This window comes from Callithrix jacchus, chromosome 12 (assembly GCF_049354715.1).
Source record: "Callithrix jacchus isolate 240 chromosome 12, calJac240_pri, whole genome shotgun sequence".
NCBI classification, from domain to species: Eukaryota; Metazoa; Chordata; class Mammalia; order Primates; family Cebidae; genus Callithrix; species Callithrix jacchus.
The window spans coordinates 58,736,480-58,750,577 of NC_133513.1; the positions used below are offsets into that span (position 1 = coordinate 58,736,480).

Consider the following 14,098-nt stretch of genomic DNA (forward strand, 5'->3'; position numbering starts at 1 on the left):
AGTACTTTTTCTAAGCATTTTACATGCAGTCACTCATTTAATCCTCCCAATAATCCTTTGAATCAGATACTGTTTGTTATTCCCGTTTTGCTGAAGAGAAACAAGACACAGATGAGTAATGATTAAATTGCCAGAAGTCCACACAGCTCATAAGGGAAAGAGCTAGGATTTGAACCTAGGTGGTCTGGCTCCAGAACCAGAAACACCTCCTCTCATTTAGGGATGAGACCAGAGGTAAGGCCTGGTGCCCAGAGCCCTGGCCAGACCCACCCAGACCAGGCACAAAGGAAGAGATGCTTCCCATCTCTTCCAGGCAAGCCAAAGTGTTTGTGGACAATGATGAGGTGTGTTCCCTCTTGAAAGCCTGGCTGTAAGACTTCAGGGCAGCAGGCATGCCCCAGCCCATGGGACTGGGCTCTTAAGCCTGGGGAAGCAGGCTGAGGCTGCAGCATGGGTTTGGGGAGAGAAGTCCCTTTCCAGTCCTGGGGAAGAAGGTCTTGGAGCTCCTCAAGGGTCAGGCCCCTGCTGACAGCACTCAGGACAAAGGAGGATGCAGACACCAACGGCACCTTTTCCTGTCCCAAGCACTGCCTAGGGGCCCTGTGCTTCCCACTTCCAAATCATTGCATCCATCCCACCCCCAGGCCAGCAGTCAGGAAACAGCCATGTAGAAGGTAAAGCCTGTCTATTCTGGGAATGAATTCTAGCGCCTCACCATCCTCTAACCCTTACCCAACATACCATGTAACCAGTTCCTCCTTGGGTCTGCCTTTAACCCCTCCTGCTGCAGTTTCCTCTCAGTTCCCTTTGCTCTTAAACAATGGGTTTAAGCTCACTGCCCTTGGAAGAGGCCCTCACCTCTTTCTTTGTCTTTCTTTGTCTACCTGAGAAGTACTGGGGTTCCGTAGCCCCTTTGTATCAGGTCTGGATGAGATTAGCTAGAGCTTCAGTGACAAACATTTAATATAACAGACCCCACACATAGGAAGCGAACACCAGGGATCCCCCACCCCTTACATCAAACAGGGCCCCTTTGTCAGAAGCCAAAGCCTCAGGAGACAAAGAGTCCTGCCCAGGAGCCCTCTTAGTCCACAGCAGCCAGACACTTAAAAGTGACACCACACATCTGTGCCAGAGGCTAGGGGCAGGTCTGATACCCAGTTCAGCAAATAGACCTTATGGGATCAGGCCACAGGGCAGGGTGCAAGAGAAGGCCCACCCTTACATCAGCCAATGCATGCACATGCACATATGCAAACACACACACACACAGACACACACACACACACACACACGTGTGCACACATGGCCAAGGTCATCTGGGTCAACACCAGAAAGGAGAAGCAGCAGTTAGTACCACATACTTCTAAACCAGGCAGTTGAAAGGAAGGTAGGAAGGAAAAACAGAGAAACTATGTCTCCACCTGGCCTTTCCCATTCGCCTCTGCCCTGGCCCCTGACACCCAGGCCCTCCACAGCAGCTCCCAAGGAAGCTGTGAAACACACAGGTGCAACGAGGTCACCTAGTTAACAGCCTCCCTCCCGCTGTATTATTCATGGGCTCCCTTCTTCCAGCCTGAGCTCCAGTTTCCAACGGCTCTCAGGCAGGCAGCAGCCACAGCTTGGTAGGTCAGTTGGCTGGCAGGTCAGTTGGCCGGCAGGGCCTAGCCCATGGCCACCCCCACTTTCTGCAGCCCATGCCCTTCCCAGCCCCTCCTAGGATATAGCCATCCCGTGGTAACCAGCACTTCAGGTGAGGGGGAGAATTAGGGGTCTGTGAGGAAGATCAGAGAAGGAAAACCTTGGCATGGCTGAGTCAGGCACGAGATGCTGAAATTTCCTAAGGAGATGCAACATTTTCTCTCTCTTTCTTTCTTCCTTCCTCCCTCCCTCCCTCCCTCCCTCCCTCCCTCCCTCCCTCCCTCCCTCTCTCTCTCTCTCTCTCTCTCTCTCAACCTGTCCTTCTCACACAGATACATCCTGAATTGATTGTCCCAAATACAGCACTCTGAATAAGTGCGAGAGCTCATGGGAGCTGCTGTGGACTAAGAGGGCCCTTCCTAGTATTACACAAACAGTAAGTACTTAATAAATATCCATTGACTTGTACAGCTTCCCAAAAAAGATGGATTTCAAATTGTTAAGAGTGAGCATAAAGAGTTACATCAAGTCATTGCAAAGGCATTGCTCCTTGGGTTTTGGGATTGTCATGTTATTTAAATGTCCAACTGAATATATTGCACAAATCCACATAGTTGGAGTCATTAACACTTAGTAAAAATTAATTACAATGACACATACATATTTACGTAGCACAAGTTTTATGTTATCACAACTTATTTTGCCAAGCACTTCCTCGTATCTCATGAGAGCCCCCAACTCACTGAATTCAGTGGAATGGTCAGAAGGGGTTTTCCCCCTATTTTACAGATGAGAAAGCTGTGGCTCAGAGAATTAAAGCACTTGGGTCAATGTAAGGACCACCACTAAAGTCTTCACACGCTTGTTGGGGGCATTTTTCATCATTCACACCTATTTCACTGTCTCATGATCACCACACATATAGCAACATGATGAAACTACAAGACCAAGCTTCTCTGATGAGGTTACTTGGGTCAAGTCACCTTGTGACTAATATGCATAGCCAGAAATACCCAGGAGCTCCTGAGTCAGCCTGGCTAATGGCAGGGAAAGGTGTAGGATTGGGGTTAAATTACAGGCACCACTGCATACAAATCCCTGTTTCCAGGTGGGAAGGGCTGGGGTCTAGGCAAGTGAAGAGACACTTACATACATGGCCTTCCCAGATGGGAGCAACCTCCTCAGCGTAGATAACCATCCACCTTTTCAATCCATGGATATTTAAATACCAGCCAGCCTCACTCTCTTGCATCCCCTGCCCAAATGCTGGAAGCACCTGAACATTCAGCCTTGGCCCAGGATCAATTATAGGGGAAGTCTAGACTACAATAAACACACCTGGCAGGGCTATTGAAAGGGGTTAAACCAAACCCCAGTCCCAGCTCGGTCAGTTGCCTCTCTGTGGATCCCAGGTGGGACCTTTGTCCTTTCTTGAGTTCAGTTTCCAACTGCATAGCAAAGGGTTTGGCTCTGGCCTTCTGTAAGTGCAGTACAAAGTAGTAATCAAGGAGTCCGACTGCCTTGGTGCAAAAATCTGCCCCACTGCCTGCAAGCTACATGACTTTGAGCAAATTGCTTAACCTCTCTGTGCCTCATATTTCTCACCTGTGAAATATGAGTAATGGCTGTCCCTAACTCATAGGGTTGTTGTGAGGACTAAATTCGGTATTTTAGGTGAAGTGCTAAGCTCAGGGCCTGGCACACAGTAAGTGCTTAACCAGTGTTTCTCATTACTACTGTCAGCTCTGATACTCTCTACATCCGTGGTCATAAACTGGCCACTGTGGGCCACATGCAGCTTGCTGAAGGGTTTTCCCTACCATAGACACTTTACAAGGGTAGGGGCCACCAAGGGGCCCCAAGGGCCTAGAACAGCACCTGGCACACAATAAGGGCTTAACGACCATTTCCTAAATGAATGAATGGCCTCACTGTGTTTTCAAATATTGAATTCATTGCTAACATCTGAAATGAAAGTTTTTTTGCTTCTTAAAAAAAATCATGATGTTTTGGTTCTTTTGAAAAATCAAAGTGTCCATCCAGCCTAAAAGCTATTCTGTACTCCTGCTTGGACACACAGACAAAATAGTAGCAGTGGCCCCTTTATGAGCATGGGCAGTTTGCCACAGTGTCCTCTCAGCTGCCTGGACCCTGAAGGTACCTGAATGCCTCCTGGGGGACCCTGACACCTTTGGCCTAGGGTCAATCACAGGGAATGTTCGGACAGCAAAGAAAGTTTGCATTTACCTGACCCCAGAGCTTCCGTGCCCAAAGATTGCCCCAGGTCTGCTAAGTGCCCAAGGTACTCTGGCATCCAAGCCTCCTCTGCTGTGGACAGGCCAGACCGTCTTCCCCAGAGGGAAGCCCCAAACACCACATACTGCTACGATTTCCTAAGCTTTCCAGGGTGTGTCACTCCCTGCCTGGAAAGCTCCCGAGAGTGAAAAGCAACAGAAAGATGAATTCAATACTTATCCTTCTTACAGAAAGAGCACAGAGATGGGGAGGCGCACACATGCACATGCGCGTGCACACACACACACACACACACACCAGAGATAAACTTTTTTTTTCTTTGAGACAGAGTCTTGCTCTGCTGCCAGGCTGGAGTGCAGTGGCATGATCTTGGCTGACTGCAACTTCCACCTCCTGGGTTCAAGCATTCTCCTGCCTCAACCCTGAGTAGCTGGGACTACAGGCACATGCCACCATGACTGGCTAATTTTTTTTTATTTTTTATTTTAGTAGAGATGGGGTTTTACTAAACCCCATTTGACCCGGCTGGTCAGGCTGGTCTCAAACGCCTGACCTCATGAGCCACCCGCCTCAGCCTCCCAAAGTGCTGGGATTATAAGCAGGAGCCACTGCCCCTGGCAGAGATAAACTTTTCTAAAATACTGTTATCCACTCCACAGGTGTCCTGTGGAATGTGGGGGTGCTGGGGAGGCTGCCTGTGCATGCATAGCCCCATTCCTTACCACTTCCCTCCCCCAGCCCCACCAGGGCTCCACACCAGGGGACAGACCTCCTCTTCCCATCCTCCAAGAGGCCTCCCTTGACCACTCCATCTTCTTCCTCTAGCACATCAATTACCCATTGGATTTCTCGGTGGCACCGTCATCACCTTACATGTGTACTTACTATCTTCCCCAGTGCAATATGGTAGCCACCACACTGAGCATTTGAGATATGCCGAGAGGGAGATGCATGGATGGACTCCCACTAGAAAACAAGGACACGGAGTCCAAATGGAGATGTGCTATAAAGGCAAAATGCACACTGGATTCTGAAAATGTCCTATAAAAAAAGAGCATCAAATATTAATGATTTGTTATATTGATTACATGCTGAAATGCTAACAACTTGGATATACTAGGGTAAGTAAAATCAATCCTGAAAATATCATTTCACATCCGGGCACAGTGGCTCACACACCTGTACCACCACCACCACTTTGAGAGGTCAAAGTAGATCACTTTAGCTCAGGAGTTTGAGACCAGCCTGGGCAACATAGTAAGACCCCATCTCTAGAAAAAATTTAAAAAATTAGCCAGGTGTGGTGGCACACGCCTGTAGTCCCAGTTACTTGGGAGACTCAGGTGAGAAGATCACTTGAGCCCAGGAGATCAAGGCTGCATTGAACTGTGATCTCACCACTGCACTCCAGCCTGGGCAACAGAGGAAGACCTCGCCTCAAAAAAAAAAAAAAAAAAAAAACTGCTTCTTTTAAACTTTTTTAAAGTCAATACTAGAAAATTTAAAACTACACATGTGGCTTGCATTTTGCATTATTTTTCTACTGGGCAGTGCAGCTGTGGAGTCTCAGCATGAAGCGCCAGCAGCTAGATGGAGTCTGGGACATAGGTGATGCTCAGTATTGGCTGAGGAATGGCTAAATAAAGGGCCTCCCCAACAGTAGATGTGAGATCCTAAAGCACAGACAGATGGGCCTAGAAGGCTTCCCCACCCACCACCCAGTTGTGTGCTGGTTTTCTAGTGAAAGTCCACCCATGGCTGGACGCTGTGACTCATACCTGTAATCCCAGCACTTTGGGAGGCCAAGGCGGGCGGATCACCTGAGGTTAGGAGTTTGAGACCAACCTGACCCACCTTGTAAAACCCCGCCTCTACTAAAAATATAAAAATTAGCCAGGCATGGTGGCATGCACCTGTAGTCCCTGCTACTCAGAAGGCTGAGGCAGGAGAATCGCTTGAACCCAGGAGGCAGAGGTTGCAGTGAACTGAGATGGCACCACTGTACTCATTCCAGCCTGGGCGACAGAGCAAGACACTGTCTCAAAAAAAAAAAAAAAGAGTCCACCTGTGCCTCACCCTCTAAGACAAACCTTTGGGTCCCCTCAGAGTGTCTGAGAAAGGCCTGGCCTAGAGTTTCTTCACTACTGGTTCCCTGGAGATGACATCAGCTAACCTGCCTCCAGGAAAGAAGGACAAGATCAGCCTCCTCTTTGGCCACGGGCAGTTCTGAGCAGGAGGAGAAACATAGGGGGCAGGAGGAGAATAAAGTCCCTTATAAGCTGGGGAAGGATGGCTAAGCTCCTGACTCTGTAGGTAAAGAACAGAAGAAAAGTGGGCAGAGCTACAGGGCACCCCTCAGAGGGACTCAGCCCACAGTAACCTAAAGCCAGGGAAAGGCAGCATTCATTGGGGAAAGAATTAGTGATACAAACGAATACCCAGACAGGGTCGCAGCTGCCCCTTTCGTTTTCCCTTTCTGCCCTCTCACTCTCTCTCTCTTGCTCTCTCCTCTACTTCCCTCCCTCTCTTGCTTTCACACTGGCTCCCAAATTACAGCCTTCTTTGAGAAACAGACACAATCAAGGTGGTGTGCATAGCCCTTGTCACAATTGGCATCTCAGGTCCTCTCCAAATGGAGCATGGCCTTTAAAGAGGAAGGCAATGTCACTAACAGCCTGCCTCAAGGAAGATGCATCTCCAGGAAGACACAGCCCAGAAAAAAATCTCTCACCCTCTTTGACTGATCAGCAGGCAGGCTCTTGGTGGCTGATTGCAGGGCCAGGCCTGGGGCTGCTGGGGTTTGGGAGACAAAGGCATGCCCGCCCTCCTCAATGCTCTTTGTGCTGTAGCCGAAGGAGCAGGACTCTGTCCTGGACTGACCAGCATTCACGCCCAGCTTCATCTGGGGTCTTGAACAAGCTTACTCTCTGCCTCCAGGCTGCAGTTTCCCACTTGTAAAATGATAAGACTACCTGGTCTCTGAGAACACTTCTAGGCCTTGAGTACAGGTCACAAGCTCAAATGGCTAAAGGAGCAAGGGGGTAGTGGAAATGAATAAAGTGGGGTCCGAAGTGAGGCGACAGGGAATGGGTAGGACTGTGGAGAACTGCAAGCTCATATAAATCTAAAAGGTGGTCTGCAGGCAAAACTCACATGGGTAACGGAAGTCAGAAGAGTAGTTACTTCTGAAGTGGGATAACATGGCCTGGGAGGGGGCATAAGAGAGGCTGTCAAGGTGCTGGAGATGTTCCGTATCTTCATGGCAGTAAGGCAGTTACACAGGTGTATAGGTATGTGAAAATTCACCACTTCCACTTAAGATCTGTTTACCTTATTTGATATATGTATTCTTCCATTATTATTATTTTTTTTTTCTTTTTTGAGACAGGGTCTCGGTCTGTCACCCAGGCTGGAGTACAGCGGCATGATCTCAGCTCACTGCAACCTCCATCTCCTGGGTTCAAACAATTCTCCTGCCTTAGCTTCCCAAGAAACTGGGACTACATACATGCACTACCATGTCCAGCTAGTTCTTTTACATTTTTAGTAGGGATGGGGTTTCACCATGTTGGTCAGGCTGGTCTCGAACTCCTGACTTCAAATGAACTCCTGCCTTTGCCTCCCAAAGTGCTGGGATTACAGACATTATCCACTGTGCCTGGCCCATTAACTAATTTTTAAAACAAAACAAATAAAAGGGATAGCTCCAACTCAGCTTCAACCAACAACTGTTGATTGGGAACATGGACACAGTCTCGCCAGTTCTATGCCAGAAGTCTAGATGTTTCTATGGACTGCTGGAGTTTTAAATGTTATCAGTAAGTAATTACAAATGAAAAACTCCAACACCCCCTCCCAACACACACGTACACAATTCAGGAAGAATTCAACTTATGAATGTATAAATTGTCAAGCTCAGAAAATAAGAAGAGGTTTCACCTCTTTACTAGAATATAATATGCCTAACATATAAGTAAGTCAAAGGGATATAATAGAAACTACAACATGTTGCATGTACACTGTGTACCAGGTACTATACAAAAGGCATTGTCTGAGTTGCCCTCTTATTAATGCTCATAGCAAGCCTACAAGGCAACTGAAAATTATTCCCATTTTACAGATGAGAAAACTAAGGACTGGGCCAGGTTACATGCCAGACCCAAGGCTCCAGAGCGTTAGTGGAAGAACTGGTGCTCAGTACCAAGTCTGTCGGCCTCCAAACTGCCTTATGAAAATCACGAAGGGAATGCATTATGATAATAATAACCAACACTTGCCTGGGGTTTTAGAATATGTAAAAAACATGAATGCTAAAACTGAGCCTGCTGTGTCACTCTCAGCAACACAGCCTGCAGCCCCTGAGGCTGAGGAGGGCTGTCTGATATTCCCATTCCCCTCACCAATACACCAAGCTATGCCAACATTTATTATCGAGGTGACACAGGCCTCAAGACCATGAATCCTGAGGCCCAAATATATGGAGCTGTGGGCAGCAGCAGAGGCCCACCCCCCTCCCCATGACAGATCCTGATCAACTTTCACACTCAAAGACTAGAAAGCTATCTCCATGTGGCTACGTCTTAAATATGCCAGTTTTCTGGCTGACACCTTTCTCATCAAAAAGCTTGGTAAGAACATGCATTTTCTGCCCTATGGGATTCAATAAAACCATTTTCATGTTGAATCCAAATAAATAGGGCCTGTAAATGTTCTAATGTTTTCTGAATTGGCTCTTTTGCAAAAATGATGATTCATCACTGTTGCAGACATTCAGATCAAGTCAGAGAAATGTCCAGCATGCCATAAGCACCCCTGTGCCCTGGTCATTACGCCCCTGGGGTAACCATTATTCTGACTTCTATCACACAGATGGGTTTTGCCTACAGTTGCCCCTTCTCTATGGGTCTATACTTTTCAGTTCTCCCGAGTCCCCAGCACTCCCTATTGTCTTACATTTGACCCTGCTTAACTCTTTTGTCTGCATCCTAGGCAAACAAATGTCCAAGGGCAGATGGCTAGAGTCCGGAGTACAGCAAGATGGGCTTTCGCCGCCCATCTTGAAAGTAACCACCACGAATACTTAAAACTGGATATAGGCACAGAAAACAGTTGGTGTGTTAATGATCACTAACAATAGGGCTGGAGAAGGTAGGAGAGCCATCACCCAGCAATAATCACCCAGCAATAACCCATTTGGCCAGTGAATAGTTACTGAGCACCAACTACTCCACTAGTGTGGAGGAAAAAGCAGCAGCCTGTGCCCTGCAAGAGCTCAGCGGCTACTACGGAGAGGCCAGAGCAATGCAGAATATTAAGAAGCACCAAGGAAGGACCGTGAGTGAGGGAAGCACAGGCTGGAGAGGCAGCCTGCCCGAACCAGCCATCCCACCTGAGGACTCAGGAGAGCTTCCTGGAGCTGACGACTCCCGAACAGCATCAGCATCACCCATATTACGCACGCTGGAATTCAGTAGAACCCAAACTGATCCTCATTTCTCTACCAAAGGCAAAGTACTCCCACCCTGAAATAACCTATCCGGTACAGTACGACTTGTAAACAACCTTGCTCATCTATTAATCGACAAACAAGACTGCCCCAGTGCTGAAAGGAACCCAAATCAAGGCTCAAAATAAAATGTTTAAAAAACAACTAAAACTGAATTTGAAATTGAGTTCAAAGGCAATTAGGTCAGTTTTTACAATTATCTTTACACATTAAAAACTATGGGTTCAAGGAAACAGTGAGACTTATTAACCTCGTTATATTTTTATTTATTCATTCATTTTGAGAAGGAGTCTCACTCTGTCACCCAGGCTGGAATGCAGTGGCGTGAGACTGGGCAGATGCTGTCCCGCAAGCAGAAGGAATCAAGCAACTACTCTCCACTTCATCTGCCCCTCCCAGATGGATTGACCCACTGATAATACCTCTCAAGTGCCCTAGAGGCAGAGTGTGTACATCTAGCTTCTGGAAGGCCTGCCCCCCTCCACTCACCTATTGGCCCACGTACAGGAATTTTTGTTGAGTTTTTTTTAGAGACAGGGTCTCATTATATTGTCTGGCATGGAGTACAGTGGCTATATTCACAGACACGATCCTAGCACACTACAGTGTCTAACTCCTGGGCCCAAGCAGTCCTGTTGCCTCAGCTTCCCAAGTAGCTGGGAATACAGGGGTTCACCACTGCACCTGGTTCCCTGTTCAGTTTTGATTGCACACAAAGCTGAATTATTAGTTATTCTAGTCTGTTTAACAGACCCTAAAACAGGTTGGGCATGGTGACTCATCACTGTAATCCCAGCACTTTGGGAGGCCGAGGTGGGTGGATCTTGAGGTCAGGAGTTCAAGACCAGCCTGGCCAACATGGGGAAACCTCATCTCTACTAAAAATACAAAAAAAATTAACCGGGTATGGTCGTGGGCACCTATAATCCCAGCTGCTCTAGAGGCTGAGGCAGGAGATCGCATGAATCTGGGAGGCGGAGGTTACAATGAGCCAAGATCGTGCCACTGTACTCCAGCCTGGGCAACAAGAGCGAAACTCCATCTCAAAAAGAAAAAAAAAAGACCCTAAAACAGACACTTCTGTGGCATTAGCGTGGTACAACCCGAAGGGGCCAGTAGTGGACTATTAATCCAAACCTAGCAAAACTAGCCAGAGAAAGAAGTTTCCATCTCATTCTCATCTGTGTTCTTCTCCACTGCCCTATACAACACCCTGCACCAAGGAACTATGCAATGCCTCTTAGAGAAGGCACTGTGGACCAGAGCTCAAACTTTACTGAGTGTATGAGTCACCCAAGGATCTCATGAAATAACAGATTCTAATTCAGAAGGTCTGGGGTGGGGCCCAAGAGTCTGCATTTCTAACAAGTTCCCAGGTGATGCCGATGCTGCATGCCCACAGCCCACACTCAGAGGAGTGAGGTTCCACTAGACCTTCCCCTCCCAGAAGAACATGCATTTTAAATGAGCACTTCAGGAAGGTTCCCTTTAACATATTTGGCTTAAATAAATGAAGCTCAAACGGTGAAACTGCAGTCAAGGTAGCTTATTGGGTGGGAGAGCTGTTCAGGAGGCAACCAGGATTATCTGACATCACACCCCTCAAATCAAGCCCTTTGGTAAGCAGACATGAGGAGCCCAGATGTCTGGAGGTGAGGAAGGCCAAGACAGAGAAGCATATGGGGGCCCAGCAAAGATAAGGCCAGGATGCTAGCTCAGGGCCTGCCACCCCTCACTGCTGTCCTCCAGCAATGCCGGCAGAGCTTCCTGGTTCACACCAGTCACTTCTGTGTGCCACCTTTCCAGCTCACAGGGTACACCCACCCTCTATCATGAGACGTTTGGCCTTCCTGCCCTCCCAGCCCTAGCAGCCAGAGCCAAGCATTGCTGTTCCCCCAGCCAAGGGATTCCTTCCCAGCTTCTCCTTGGCAGAGTGACATCTAGTGCCCCCATCCCTGTAGGTGCTGACCGCAGTGCACCTACCCCTGCGCCACGAACCAAGAACCAAGCACTAACTCCAAGCCAGCTCTCCCCACCATGGGCTGACTCATCAACACCAGGCACCTGGCCCCAACTAGGTTCTGCAAGCCCGCCCCGCCCCACAGCCTAATTCTTCCCTGTGTGAGGGTCTGACTCCCCCCAACACACACACATCCCCCCAACACACACACACACAAGCGCGCGCGCACACACACACACACACACACACACTCCCCTCATGTGTCTCTTTAGCTTATTTCAAAATCCAAATTAGGATGGCGGCACTTGCCAAGGGGCTGGAAGGCGAGGTCATTGCCAGCTCTGGTCTGAGAGGGCAAAGGACGCAGAAAAAGAAGGCTCTGCTTTCTGAATTACTAGGGAGGATGGAGACGTTTGACTACTGAGGAAAGGCTAATTTCCTCCCAGGGGGCCGCTGACAGCACTATGACTGGGGCTCGGGTCGCAGTGGGGCGGCGGCTGGCACCGGATCTCTGCTGACAGCACGGAGGCAGCCTCTCTAGGTGCCCGCTCTGGGAAAGCCAGGCAAAGTGCTCGCCGGCTGCCGCCGCCACCTCCTTGGAACACGCGGGCTCTGCCCAGGTCCCGGGCTGACCTACGGTGGAGACGAGGGGCAGTGCTTACTGGTGCGAGCCCCTAAGGGCAGCCCCACGCCTCGTAACGGGCCAACTCCGGGGCCAGAAGGCGAAGCGCGAGCTGCATAAGGCTCCCGGCTCCGCGAGAGGCGCGTCTTCCCACAGCTAGACCGAATTTGGGAGGATGCATAAGTCCCCTGGGGTCTCCCACGGGCACAGGGACGTGATAAGGGGAGGGGAGATCTACGTGCCTTTAGTTCCCTCAGCGCCGCTGCCCAGCCCGGTAGGGGTGCGCCCCACCCCATCCCCACTGTCTAAATGGGGACCCAGAGCTCAACAGGCGATGGGATTGGATCCCAACGCCCTCCACTTCCTAAAATCTCTCCACCCCAGACCTGGACCCTCTCCCAAGAGCCGAGAGCAAAGTCCCCGAATGTTCGCGGTCCCAGGACCGGGGATGGGGGATGGGATGCCTGTCCTCCCAAGGCTAACGCGAATGGAATTCGAGTTCCCGGGGAATCAAACTTGCCGCGCGTCGGGCTGGGAACTCGGAGCGGGACCGAAGGAGGCCCCGAGCGCCGGCCGCGGGCGATGGCCGGGCTGGGAACAAGTGGTTCAGCAGCTGCGGTCACCACCAACTTTCCCGCCGCACGGCGGGCGAACGGCGAGGGGAAGGCGAGGGAAGCGAGGAGGGAAGGGGCGGTGCGCGGCTCCGGGTACCGTGTGCGTGTGTGCAGCGACGCCGCGCCGCGCCTCGGACTCTGCTCTCCGCCGGATAGGCCACCGCGGGCCGTCTGCTCGGGCCCTGGCCACCGCCGCGTCTCGCCGCCGGTGCGAAGGCTCATCCGCGGCGTGCCGGCTGCTCTCGGGTCCCCTCGGGCCGCCCGCTAGCCTCTCGCAGCTCGCCGCTCGCAACTTCAGGCGCGCTGGGGCATCGGACGAGGCGCACCCCAAACGTCCCGAGGCTCGGCCACCCCGCGCTCCATGCCAGGGCTGGGTTGCCCCGCCACGCCCGGCTCAGCGTCCGGCCGCCGTCGGACTTGTCCTCTGGCGGAGCATCGCGCCCGCAGCCCGCGTCCCTCTCTCCAGAGCCGCCGCCGCCGCTCAAGTCCGCGATCAACTTTCCCTCGCTTCCCCCGCCCCGCTCGGCCCCCGTCGCCCAGACCCCGCCTCCCGCCGCTCCCTCCCTCACCTCCTGCCTCGCCCCGCCCGCCCGCGCCCGGCGTTCCTCCACCCCTCGGGCCGCCAGGACTCCCCAACCCCCGTCCCGACCCTCCCGGACCCCCGGGATTGGCGCCGAGCCCCGCCGGGCGCTCAGGGCATGAATATTTCAGTGCTGGCGAAGCTGCCCTCTGCCGATGTCATGGCACCGGCTGCTGTGGCAACTCCACGAATCCCCCAAAGGGGCAGGGAGGAAGCCCGCGGAAGCGGCCCCAGGTGCGAGACAGAGCCTTGCCCCGCAGGGCCGCCAGCCGTCCCGCAAAGGGGCGCGCAGGGGATGGGGGCCCGCCCAGACTCGCGTCCGCCCCGCGCCTCAGGCGGAGCGAGGTAACGCTCCCGGGAAGCCCCGGCCGGCGAGCGGGCGCTCGGCCTAGGTGAGCCCGCGCTATCTGTTGGCTTTAAGCGCCCCCTCTCTGCTCCCAGAGTCGCTGAGCGGTCCCTCTAGTCCTTGGGGCCGCTTGGTCGACGCTTCTCTCCAACCAGCTGCCTTTGCCCACCCCACTCGTTCGCTCCCTCTTGGGCCTCCTCCCTTACTCGAGCTCAAGATGCCCCAAGTGCTTAGAAATCGGGGGCCCCAGGTTGGAGGAGACCCATGAGGTCACCTAGGGGCCCTCACCCCTGCGGGAGCCTTGCCTGCAGCGCCCGAGTCATGGTCTCCCAGCCTTTTTTTGCACACCTGTAGAACAGAGACTTTATGGCTTTTTGAGACGGCTGGATCCAAGAAGGGTCCATATACAGGTAATGGAAGAGGTTTATTCCCTACCTTTGATCTTTACTTCCCCGGGACTAAACGTTGTGATTTTTTAAAACTATTTCTCACATGACAGGATTTCTGGAGCTGTCACTGTTCCAGTCAGTACGTTAACAGTACCTACCCCGAGCCAGGCTCTGGGCTGAGGCT

The 14,098-nt window shown here is 51.4% G+C and overlaps 1 protein-coding gene across 5 annotated transcripts in view; it reads right to left on the bottom strand.

Annotated features, from left to right (window-relative positions):
• CDH23 (cadherin related 23) overlaps window positions 1-13,094 on the bottom strand; it is a 412,201-nt gene extending 399,107 nt beyond the window's left edge. For all 5 annotated transcript variants that reach the window (XM_054242941.2, XM_078345637.1, XM_078345636.1 and 2 more), the window contains exon 1: window positions 12,697-13,094. The gene's annotated coding sequence lies outside the window, so the exon portion shown is untranslated. The remainder of the gene's footprint in view (window positions 1-12,696) is intronic.
• Window positions 13,095-14,098: the final 1,004 nt, after the last annotated feature.